The sequence below is a fragment of the Colobus angolensis genome, unplaced genomic scaffold, assembly GCF_000951035.1.
Source record: "Colobus angolensis palliatus isolate OR3802 unplaced genomic scaffold, Cang.pa_1.0 Scaffold58, whole genome shotgun sequence".
NCBI lineage: Eukaryota > Metazoa > Chordata > Mammalia > Primates > Cercopithecidae > Colobus > Colobus angolensis.
In genome coordinates, this window is record NW_012119376.1 from 7,196,437 (window position 1) to 7,206,151 (window position 9,715).

Consider the following 9,715-nt stretch of genomic DNA (forward strand, 5'->3'; position numbering starts at 1 on the left):
AGTAAGCTTCTAGTTGCAACTGGCTAATTATTAGCCTAATTACCCTAGAGGGGCTCTCTGGGAATCTCTGAGTAAGTTGTCTCTTTCACTCTCGGATAGAGTGGTACTATCCTTGGACTGTAGCAAAACTGAGCTGTTAAAGAAAAGCCATGTCAAGAAGAGAACCTGCTTCTAAGCCATTGTCTGAGTCATCCCAGTTTCAGCTTGTTTGGTACTAAGGAGCTTATGTATCAAACATGCCTGGTTGTTCATGTTCTTTCACTCAACAGTTTTTTTTGTTCCAAGAAGACGTTAGAAAAATTTTCATAATATGTAGCTCTGTAATCCAAGGGATGCATTTGGAAATAAAGGCAGCTCTACATGTTCTCACCAAGGGAGCCTGTTTGCATAGTCTGTCCCTTAGCAAGTGATCAATGGAAAAAACACTACTTCCGCCCTAGTGTTTACTTTGGTAACAGAGCAGTCCAATCTTTCCTCTCAACCTGGGGGTGAGTGAGTCATCACAGCATGGGTTAGGACTAGCAGACAAAGTATAAACAACTTTGACATTCTAAAACACAGATACGTTCTCCTGAAAAACCATTTGCACGAAATGAAAAAGTTTCAAAAACAGGCAAACTAATGATTTTCAAAGAAGCTTTGTGAGCTTATATTCAGTGCCAGCTGAGATTTTAACTTAGATTCTTATTTGCAGGAGTTAACTGATAGGAACCCTCTTTTTCTCAATTCTACAAATGTCTTTAAGATTTCTGTAAAAAAAAAAAAAAGCCACATTAGAATCATAATCTAGATTTTCCCTAGAGAAAATTAAAAAAAATCTGTGTTCCATATATATATATATATACTTTTTTTTTTTTTTGAGACAAGGTCTCACTTTGTCACTCAGGCTGCAGTGCAGTGGCATGATCAGGCTCACTGCAGCCTTGACTTCCCAGGCTCAGGTGGTCTTCCCACCTCAGCCTCCCAAGTAGTTGAGACTACAGGTGCGCACCACCACACCCAACTTTTTTTTTCCTGTATTTTTTTGTAGATATATTATAATTCCCATTTTAGAGTTAGGGATACTGAGCCTTGGAGAGGTTACTGACTTTCAAAGTAAATAATGAAGTTATAATTCGAAGCTAGGTTGGTTTAAATACAAAGTCCATCCTTTTAATCACTACGCAAATACATTTAGAAAATACAGAGGTAGACATGATTTAAAGGTTTTTGTTTTATTTTTGCTTTTTGTTTTTTATTACTATACAAATTGCAGAACCATTAATATGTTGAAATGGATTATAATCATCAAGCAGAATCCTTCCTGTTTTTTAATGGTACATTGCTTTAATTGGGATTCCTGAACAAGGGACTTGGGAGTAGATGATTTATACAGGAGGTGATTCCAGGATGTACAAATGCAGGGCTGAGGAGAGTAGGGTAGTTTAAGGGAAAAAAGAATCAAATGTGTGTGTTTATAATCAGATCACTGCCATGGGCTCCTGGGGACTTCTAAAGAGCTCTGTAAAATGTATCTCAAAATAGTTCTGCTTGAAGACAGGGAAACTGGATTTTTTTATGCAACGGCTGCTGGGTTGTTTTTTGTTTGTTTTTTATGAGACAGAGTCTCCCTCTGTCACCCAGGCTGGAGTGCAGTGGCACAATCTTGGCTCACTACAACCTCCGCCTCCTGGGTTCAAGCGATTCTCATGCCTCAGCCTCCCAAGACAACCACTTAAAAGTGGCTAAAATGGTAAATTCTAGCTTATTTATATTTTACCACAATAAAGATATTAAATCATTTAACATTAAAAATAAAATAATATTTAAACCAGAATTATTTTGTATTTCTATCTGTATATTTAAATAGAATGTTTTTTCCATGAGGGTATGGGAAACAAGTTTTTTGTTTTGTTTTTCTTTTTCCAACTTTTAAGTCTAGGGGCACATGTGCAGGATGTGCAGGTTTGTTATATAGGTAAATGTGTGTCGTGGTAGTTTGCTGCACAGATCATCCCATCACCTAGATATTAAGCCCAACATCCATTAGCTATTCTTCCTGATGCTCTCCCACCCCACTTCCCCTGACCCTGACAGGCCCCAGTGTGTGTTGCTCCCTGCCATTTGTTCATATATTGTCATCATTCAACTCCCACTTATAAATGAGATCATGCAGTGTTTGGTTTTCTGTTCCTGCATTAGTTTGCTGAGGATAATGGCTTCCAACTCTGTACATGTCCCTCCAAAGGATATGATTTCATTCCTTTTTATGGCTGCATAGAATTCCATGTCATGTATATGTACCACATTTTCTTTATCTAGGTTATCATTGACGGGTATTTCAGTTGATTCCACGTCTTTGCTATTGTGAATAGTGCTGCAATGAATATATACTTGCTTGTATCTTTATAATGATTTATATCCCTTTGGATATATCTCCAATAATGGGATTACTGAGTCAAATTGTATTTCGGCCTCTAGACCTTTAGGTGTTTTTTTTTTTTTTTTTGAGACGGAGTCTCACTCTGCCACCCAGGCTGGAGTGCAGTGGCATGATCTTGGCTCACTGCAACCTCCATTTCTGGGATTCAAGCAATTCTCCTGCCTCAGACTCCTGAGTAGCTGGTTCTCCCAGCACTGTTTATTAAGCAGGGATCCCTTTCCCCATTGTTTGTTTTTGTTAGGTTTATTGAAGGTCAGATGGTTGTAGGTGTGTGGTCTTATTTCTGAGATCTCTCTTCTGTTCCATTGGTCTATGGGTCTATTATACCAGTACCATGCTGTTTTGGTTACTGTAACCTTGTGGTATAGTTTGAAGCTGGATTACATGATGTCTCCAGCTGTGTTCTTTTTGCTTAGGATTGTTTTGGCTATTCAGGCTCATTTTGGCATCCATATGAATTTTAAAATAGTGTTTTCTAATTCTGTGAAGAATGCCAATGGTAGTTTAATAGGAACAGCATTGAATCTATAAATTAATTTGGGCAGTATGGCCATTTTCACAATATTGATTTTTCCTATCCATGAGCATGGAATGTTTTTTCATTTGTTTGTATCCTCTCTGATTTCCTCAAGCAGTGACTTGTAGTTCTCTTTGAAGAGATCCTTCACTTCCCTTGTTAGCTCTATTCCTAGGTATTTTATTCTTTTTGTAGCAATTGTGAATGGGAGTTCATTCATGATTTGGTTCTCTGCTTGCCTGTTGTTGGTGTATAGGAATGCTAGTGATTTTTGCACTTGATTTTTGTATCCTGAGACTTTGCTGATGTTGTTTATTAGCTTAAGAAGCTTTTGGGCTGAGACTAGAGGGTTTTCTAGGTATAGGATCATGTCATTTGCAAATAAAGGTAATTTGACTTCCTCCTTTCCTATTTGAATATGCTTTATTTCTTTCTTTTGCCTGATTGCCCTGGTCAGAACTTCCAATGCTATGTTGAATAGGAGTGGTGAGAGAGGGCATCTTTGCCTCGTGCTTATTTTTAAAGGGAATGCTTCCAGCTTTTGCCCATTCAATATGACATTGGCTGTGGGTTTGTCATAGATGGCTCTTACTATTTTGAGGTATGTTCCTTCAATACCTAGTTTATTGAGAGTTTTTTTTGTTTTTAACTTCTAGACATAAACTTCATTACATTTCTAGTTGTGTCCCTTTGTGTGATATATTTAGGATTAATTACTTAATAGAGAAATCCTAACTATATCCTTAGGCTGATTTGATTTCTGCCCCACCCGATAGACTGACCCTTGTCCCCCTTCCCCATTCCAGCTCAAAGCACTTAATATTACAAAGAAGGCAGTGGCTGGCTGGAGAGGTGAGCCTCAAGTCAGAAATCCCCCAGTGCAACTTAAGACAAACAGAGAGAAGTCACCTTCCTCTTAGGACCGTCCCTGGGTTAGCAGAAGGAAATAATACAGAAGTCGTCAGTACCACAGTGGGCTTCAGTATCTCCCTAACCAGGTGAGGGGCCCCCAGGCATTTTCCCTACCCGCACCGAGTCTCTCTTCACTCTGGCTACTTCCTGGCCACACATATGACTCTGCTCCTTACTTTCTGCTCTGAGCTGCCTGAATACAGGAAGCAAGAGTTCACTCTGACCAGAGATCTCAGAAGCCCGCAAAGAGGCCCCAGCAGCTTTGAAGAATGGGGAGCACATGGCCATATGTGGCCTGCTCTGTCTTATACCGTCACAAGCCAGGAGCAAGCCCAGGGGAGATGCTGTTCCGTGCTGGCCTGTATAGGTTACTTGGCTCGTTCTATTATCTGTCCCCCATCCCTAACCCAGATAAACAATATATATATGTCACTGAAACAAGAAGGGATTGAAGCAAGGAGACCCATGGGCACAGATCTCGTCTACCTTCCTGAGCTAAAAGATGCCAAACCAAAGGAATACAGGATAATGGCCTATGTGTCCAGGACACCAGGGACAAATCTCTCTGGCTTTGCTGGGGGAAGAAGCAGCTCCAACTGCGTAGCCAAGAAGCCTGTGACAGAGGTGGGAGGGGAACCTCATGACCTTGAAGTCACTTCTACCTTTCATATTCCCTTCTAGCTATCGAATAGGCTCTTTTCATCTTCCTCCCAACCCCAGCTGTTAGGAAGAATGTGGTACCATATAGTAGGTGGTGGGGAGAAGACACATCTTCAGCCTAGTCCCTGCCAAGCCCACCAAGAGCAACGGTTAGTCCCTAGCTCCTCCGTCCCCACCAGGTACCCACACATCCATAGCCAGAGAGGCCACCGGTCTCCAGAACAGAAAGGAAACTGGGCATGTTACTCAAGGGGAAGGAAAGGGGCCTGAAGCCCAGACCACAGTCACAGGGCCCAGCCCTCTAGCTTGGAAGGGAGAGCCCAGGGTCGGGTGAAACAGGGGCTTGCTCCTTAATTGCAATCCCCCATCAGCTGCAGCACAAAGGTGAAGATGTAGATGATGTCTGTGTAAATCTGCAGGGCGCCAGTGATGTAGTCCTCCGGGCTGATGGTGTGCTTCTGGTTCCCCAGGACCAGCTGTGTGTCATAAGCCAGGAACAGGGTGAAACAAATGGCCCCCAGAGCAGCATAGAGCATGTGGAGCCAGTAAACGTATTTGAAGTACAGCACAATGCTAGTGACAATCCCAGTCACCATGAGCACAATTCCCAGGACACAGAAGAGGCCTGTGCATGAGGTGAAGTCCACCTTGGTCTGAAAGCAGAAGATGGTGACTGAAATGGATACCACCACAGTGATGATCATTGCAATGATGACGGCTTTGGTTTGGTACATATTGGAAATGGTACCTGTCATGAAGCCCATGGCAAAAGTAAAAAGGGTCAGCAGGATGATGTTCCATGGGAAACGGCATCTGGGTCCCTGGCAGCAGGCAAGGATCAGGTAGGTGACAATGAAGACAGCATAGGACACGTAGTAGACAGCCACATTTCTCCTCACAAGGGTGCTGACAGGTTCCACAAAGGTGAAGATAGCGATGATGGCCACGGTGATGAGCAGCTGCATGGAGATGATGGAGTAAACCTTTCGGATAAAAGTGTGTCGCACTTTCCGGTCATCCCACTCTCCAGGCCCGAAGCTATCACTCACCGCTCTCTCCTCCCCATCATAGCCATGGCCTGGGCCATAGTTCATGGGCATCAGGTGGATGGGGGGCATGGGCTGTGGGTAGCCAGCAGGGTGACCGTAGCCAGGCTGCGGGTAGCCAGGGTAGGCAGGATACCCTCCCGGCAGGACGGATGGCTGCCCATAGCCCCCAGGGGGCGGAGGGCCTGGGTATAGGGGGTTGCGGTCCTCATGTGGTGGTGGGGCGCTGGGGTTGGACATGGCCACTCACAGGCTGAAGGGGAACCCCAGCTGCTGGGACCTGAAATTCATATTTAACTGGTCATTTGTATTTTTCTGGCAACACTACCTGGGAGGAAAGTGGAGTCAAGTCCACGGCTGCCGGAAGAGGGGTGGGGGAGTCTATTGAGAGTTTTTAACATGAAAGAATGTTGAATTTTATCAGAGGCCTTTTCTGCCATCTATTGAGATAATCATGTGGTTTTTGTCTTTAGTTCTGTTTATGTGATGAATCACATTTATTGATGTGCATTTACCAACCCTGTATCCTGGGATGAAGCCAACTTGATTTTGGTGGAGAAGCTTTTTGATGTGCTGCTGGATTCAGTTTGCTAGTATTTTACTGAGGATTTTTGCATAGATATTCATCAAGGATATTGGCCTGAATTTTTTTTTTTGTATCTCTGCTAGGTTTTAGTATCAGGATGATGCTGGCCCCATAGAATAAGTTAGGGAGGAGTCCTTCCACTTCCATTGTTAGGAATAGCTACAGTAGAAATGGTACCAGCTCTTTGTACCTCTGGTAGAATTCAGCCATAAATCCATCTGGTCCTGGGCTTTTTGTTTGTTTGTTTGATTTGTGGGCTATTTATTATGGCCTCAATTTCAGAATTCATTATGGGTCTATTCAGGGATTCATTTGCTTCCTGATTCAGTCTTGGGAGGGTGTATGTGTCCAGGACTTTATCCATTTATTCTAGATTTTCTAGTTTATGTGCATAGAGGTGTTTATGGTATTCTCTGACGGTTATTTGTATTTCTGTGGGGTCAGTGGCGATACACCATCATTATCATTTCTGACTGTGTCTATTTGATTCTTCTCTCTTTTCTTCTTTACTAGTCTAGTTAGTGGTCTATCTCATTTATTTTTTTTTTTCCAGAAAGCCAGCTCCTGGATTCATTGATTTTTTTAAAAGGGTTTTTCGTGTCTCTGTCTCCTTCATTTCAGCTCTGATCTTGATTATTTCTTGTCTTCTGCTAGTTTTGGTGTTCATTTTCTCTTAGTTCTCTAGTTATTTTAGTTGAGATATTAGGTTGTTAACTGGAGATCTTTCTAACTTTCTGATGTGAGCATTTAGTGCTATAAGTTTCCCTCTTAAACACTGTGTTAGCTGCATCCCAGAGATTCTGGTATGTTGTCTCTTTGTTCTCATTAGTTCTAAATAATTTCTTGATTTCTGCCTTAATTTCATTGTTTACCCAAAAGTCATTCAGGAGCAGGATGTTCAATTTCTATGCAGTTGTGTGGTTTTGAGTGCATTTCTTAATCTTGAGTTCTAATTTGATTGCACTGTGGTCTGAGAGACTGTTACGATTTCAATTCCTTTGCATTTGCTGAGGAGTTTTACTTTTGAGTATGTCATCGCTTTTAGAGTAAGTGCCATATGGTGATGAGAAGAATGTATATTCTCTTGTTTTTGGATAGAGAGTTCTGTAGATATCTATCAGGTCTACCTGACCCAGAGCTGAGTTCAGGTCCTGAATATCTTTGTAAATGTTCTGTGTCAATGATCTGTCTCCCACTATTATTGTGTGGGAGTCTAAGTTTCTTTGTAGGTCTCTAAGAACTTGCTTTATGAATCTGGGTGCTCCAGTATTGAGTGCATATATATTTACATAGTTAGCTTCCCTTGTTGAATTGAACCCATTACCATTATGTAATGTCCTTCTTTATGTTGATTTTTTGTTGGTTTAAAGTCTGTTTTGTCAGAAAGTAGGATTGCAACCTCTGGTTTTTTCTCTTTTCCATTTGCTTGGTAAATTTTCCTCCATCCATTTATTTTGAGCCTATGTGTATCTTTGCACGTGAGATGAGTCTTGTAAAGACAGCATACGGATGAGTTTTGGCTCTTTATCCAGCTTGCCATTCTGTGTCTTTTAATTTGGGCATTTAGCTTATTTACATTTCAGGTTAGTATTGTTACGTGTGAATTTGATCCTATCATCATGATGCTAGCTGGTTATTTTGCAGACTTGTTCACATGGTTGCTTCATAGTATCACTGATCTGTGTACCTCTGTGTTTCTGTAGTGGCTTATAATGGTTTTTCCTTTCCATATTTAGCACTTCCTCCAGGAGCTCTGGCAAGGCAGTCCTGGTGGTGATGAATTTCATCGACATTTGCTTGCTGAAAAAGATCTTATTTTGCCTTTGCTTATGAAGCTTAGTTTGGCTGGGTATGTGATTCTGGGTTGGAAATTCTTTTTTCTTTGAGAATGTTGATATTGGCCCCCAATCGCTTCTGGTTTGTCGGGTTTCCACTGAGAGTTCTGCTGTTAGTGTGATGGGCTTCCCTTTGTAGATGACCTGGCCTTTCTCTCTGGCTTCTCTTAACATTTTTTCTTTCATTTCAACCTTGGAGACTCTGATGGTTATGTGTCTTGGGGTTGATTTTCTCATAAAGTATCTTAGTGGGGATCTCTGCATTTTCTGAACTTGTATGCTGGCCTGTCTTGCTAGCTTGGGAAAGTTCTCTTGGATGATAACCTGAAGTATGTTTTCCAACTTGGTTCCATTCTCTCCGTCTCTTTTAGTTACTCCAGTCAGTCACAGGTTGTCTCTTTACATAATCCCATATTTCTTGGAGGTTTTCTTCATTCGTTTTCATTCTTTTTTCTCTATTCTTCTGTGCCTGTCTTTTTCAGAAAGATAGTCTTCAAGCTCTGAGATTCTTTCGTCCACTTGGTCTATTCAGCTACTGATAGTTGTGATTGTGAAGTTGTGAAGTTCTCAAGTTGTGTTTTTCAGCTCTATCAGTCTGTTATGTTCCTCTCAAAACTGGTTGTTCTGGTATCAGCTATTGTATTATTTTATTATGATTCTTAGCTTCTTTGTATTGGGTTACAACATGCTCCTTTAGCTCAGCAAAGTTCATTATTACCCACCTTCTGAAGCCCAGTTCTGTCAGCTCAGCTATGTCAGCTTCAGCGCAGTCCAGTGCCCTTGCTAAAAAGGTGTTGCAGTCATTTGGAGAAGAGGCACTCTGGCTTTTTGTGTTTTCAGTGTTTTTGCATTGATTGTTTCTCATCTTTGTGGGCTTATCTACCTTCAATTTTTGAGGTTGTTGACCTTTGAATGGGTTTTTTGTTGAGGTTGTTATTTTCTGATTTTTTTTTTTTTTTTTAGCAGTCAGTCCTCTCTACTGTAGGGGTGCTACAGTTTGCTGCGGGTCTACTCCAGACCTTAGTTGCCTCAGTTTTTCTTATACCTGGAGGTATCACCAGTGAAGACTGCAAAACAGCAAAGACAGCAGCCTGCTCCTGCCTCTGGAAGCTCCGTCTTAGGGTGGTACTGACCTGTTGCTGTCCTGAACATTCCTGTAGAAGGTTGCTGGAGACCCCTGTTGGGAAGTCTTATCCACTCAGGAGGAACAGGATCAGGAACCAGCTTAAAGAAAGTCTGGCTGCTTTTTAATAGAGTAGGTGTGCTCAATTTGGAAGAACTCTTCCTTGTCTGGACTGTTTGTATTCTCCAAAACCAGCAGGTTGGAACAGCTGAGTCTACTGAACCAGAGATGGTGGCTATCCCTCTACCCAGAAGCTCTATCTCAGGGAGAGATCAGAGCTCTGTCTATAGAAACTGTATCAGTCTGTTCTTATGCTGCTGAAAAAGACATACCTGAGACTGGGTAATTTATAGAGAAAAAGAGGTTTAATGGACTCACAGTTCCACGTGGCTGGGGAGGCCTCACAATCATGGTGAAAGGCGAAAGTCATCTCTTACATGGCTGCAGGCAAGACAGAATGAGAGCCAAGAGAAAAGGAAACCCCTTGTGAATACAAGAGATCTCAGCTGGGCGCGGAGGCTCACACCTGCAATCCCAGCACTTTGGGAGGCCAAGGCGGGAGGATCACCTGAGGTCAGGAGTTCCAGACCAGCCTGGCCAACATAGTGAAACCC

General features: G+C 42.1%; 1 pseudogene across 1 annotated transcript in view; it reads right to left on the bottom strand.

Annotated features, from left to right (window-relative positions):
• Positions 1-3,581: 3,581 nt before the first annotated feature.
• The window catches only part of LOC105526161, a 36,914-nt pseudogene continuing 30,780 nt past the window's right edge, over positions 3,582-9,715 (bottom strand). Inside the window, exon 3 of the transcript XR_001004032.1 lies at positions 3,582-5,837. The product of XR_001004032.1 is annotated as a protein lifeguard 3 pseudogene (transcript). The remainder of the gene's footprint in view (positions 5,838-9,715) is intronic.